Below are 3,080 nucleotides of genomic sequence, written 5' to 3'. Positions count from 1 at the left end.
AACATTTTTGCTACAATGGCGACACTGATGGATCTTTTTTGCTGCAACCGTTGTTTTCATTTGCTACGACTGACACGGGAAAATGCTACCACGGGGCATCTCTGTATTTTGCTGAAATCAATCATCGGTGAGGCGGAGCTGCATCCATGGCACTCCGGCGAGTGGCAGGGCCGGGCAGCGAGTGGTCCGAGCGAGCTGAGTCCCGGAGCGCGGGACGGCCCTGACGGGCGGCCGGGGCGGCGAATGGTCTGGACGAGCTGAGTGCGGAGCTGCATCCATGGCGATCCGACGGGCGGCCAAGGCGGCGAGCGGTCAGCTCCAACCGGCGACCGGGACGGCGAGCGGCCGGAGCGAGCTGAGTGCCGGAGCGTGGGGCGGCCCCGACGGGCGGTCGGTGCGGCGAGCGCTCAGGGAGACGACGAAAAGGTAAAAAAAATAACAGAGGAGCTTCGATCTGACGGTGTCGCACAGTAGATCGGGCGGCTGGGAGCGGACCGGCCGAAACATTCGGCCGGCGCACCGGCGCCCAGTGTTGCCCTAATTTGTTTAAATAAATTATATAAAACCTTTTATTATAAACAGTCACTTACTACTGGGTCCCGCTGGACCAGGTTGTCTAGTCAACTCTGCTGACTGGGCACTCCCAGTTAGTGATAGGTGGGACCCCCTAGGCCCCTTTGACTTTGTTGACCAATCAACTGATCAACAGTTGACTGGGCTCACTCAGCCCCTGGCCCCACATGTCAGACTTAGTAGCACATATGTGGGTACACTTATGTGTACCCATAGTAATTTCACTTTTATTTTCGATTTAAATTAAATTAAAAAAATAAATAAAACTTCGAAAATTAATATAAAATAATCTGTAACTCGGATGGGAAAACTTTGCACATGAAAGTTGCTCAGAACGACGAGACGGATCCGAATAAGGAACCCGTTTGTCCGCCACACATCCCTAGCATAGCGAACACGCAACTTTCCCCCTCCGGTTCACCTGTCCAAAAATGTGAAACACCGGGGATACTTTCCCGGATGTTTCCCCCTTTCGACAGTATCACTTACTACCGCGTTAGGGCACACCTAGCACCACTCATTATCATGTCTTGCATTGTCATGCTTATCTATGCATTATATTTATTGTTTCTTCCCCCTCTTCTCTCCGGTAGACTACGAGACCGATGTTGCTGCTACCCAGTTCGACTTCGGAGTTGACGGCCCCTCCTTCTTGCCAGACAACCAGGCAATCCCCCCCCCCTTGATCACCAATATCGCCTATTCTTCCCTCTACTGCTTGCATTAGAGTAGTGTAGCATGTTACTGTTTGGTTAATCCTATTCTGTTGCATAGCCTGTCATTGTTGCTATAGTTGTTGATACCTTACCTTCAATCCGAAATGCTTAGTATAGGATGCTAGTTTATCATCTGTGGCCCTACATTCTTGTCCGTCTGCCTTGCTATACTATTGGGCCGTGATCACTCGGGAGGTGATCATGGGTATATACTTACATACATACATACTATACAGATGGTGACTAAAGTCGGGTCGGCTCGTAGCGTACACGCAAGTGATTCCGATGTGGGGGCTAGAAGGACAGGTGGCTCCATCCCGGTAGAGGTGGGCCTGGGTTCCCGAGGGCCCCCGATTGTTATTTTGTGGCGGAGGGATAGGGCAGGTTGAGACCACCTAGGTGAGAGGTGGGCCTGGCCGTGGTCGGTGTTCGCGGTTACTTCAAAATAACACGCTTAACGAGATCTTGGTATTTGATCTGAGTCTGGCCACTGGCCTATACGCACTAACCAACTACACGGGAATAGTTATGGGCACTCGACGTCGTGGTATCAGCCGAAGCCTTCTTGACGTCAGCGACTGAGCGGCGCGCCGGGTTGGACCGCCTAACACAACTTCCTTTGTAATGGAGGTTGTTAGGTCTACTCACTGGCCGCGTACGCAACGTGCAGGTGTGCAATTGGTGATGGGCCCAGACCCCTGCGCGCATAGGATTTAGACCGGCGTGCTGACCTCTCTGTTGTGCCTAGGTGGGGCTGCGACGTGTTGATCTTCCGAGGCCAGGCATGACCCAGGAAAGTGTGTCAGGCCAAAGGGGATTGAGCATGTTGGAAATGTGGTGCACCCCTGCAGGGAAGTTTATCTATTTGAATAGCCGTGTCCCTCGGTAAAAGGACGACCCAGATTTGTACCTTGACCTTATGACAACTAGAACCAACTACTTAATAAAACACACCCAGACAAGTTCCAGAGACAACCCGGTGATCGCTTTCCCACAGGGTGATGAGGGGAGGATCGTCGGGTAGGATTATGCTATGCGATGCTACTTGGAGGACTTCAATCCACTCTCTTCTACATGCTGCAAGATGGAGGCTGCCAGAAGTGTAACCTTTGATAGTACTAGCTATCCCCCTCTTATTCTGGCATTCTGTAGTTTAGCCCACCGATATTGCCTCTTTACACATATACCCATGCATATGTAGTGTAGATCCTTGCTTGCGAGTACTTTGGATGAGTACTCACGGTTTCTTTGCTCCCTCTTTTTCCCCCTTTCTCCTCTTCTTCCCAAATGCCGCAACCAGACGTTGGAGCCCAGGAGCCAGACGCCACCGTCGATGATGACTCGTACTACACTGGAGGTGCCTACTACTACGTGTAGGCCACTGACGATGACCAGGAGTAGTTGAGGAGGATCCCAGGCAGGAGGCCTGCGCCTCTTTCGATTTGTATCCCAGTTTGTGCTAGCCATCTTATGGCAACTTGTTTAACTTATGTCTTTACTCAGATATGGTTGCTTCCGTTGACTCGTTTATGTTCGAGCACTTGTATTCGAGCCCTCGAGGCCCCTGCTTGTAATATGATGCTTGTATGACTTATTTTAATTTTAGAGTTGTGTTGTGATATCTTCCCGTGAGATCCTGATCTTCATCGTACACGTTTGCGTGCATGATTAGTGTACGATTGAATCGGGGGCGTCACATTTATACCAAAACTTGTCCCAAATCGGTCAATTTTTTACCACATTATGTTGGCGCCATGTCATAACACCATGCCAAGTTTGACGATTTTGAGG

The sequence above is a fragment of the Triticum aestivum genome, chromosome 1B (genome assembly GCF_018294505.1).
Source record: "Triticum aestivum cultivar Chinese Spring chromosome 1B, IWGSC CS RefSeq v2.1, whole genome shotgun sequence".
Classification (NCBI taxonomy): domain Eukaryota; kingdom Viridiplantae; phylum Streptophyta; class Magnoliopsida; order Poales; family Poaceae; genus Triticum; species Triticum aestivum.
The sequence above is the reverse complement of the archived record's forward strand: the minus strand, read 5'-3'. Positions refer to the sequence as shown.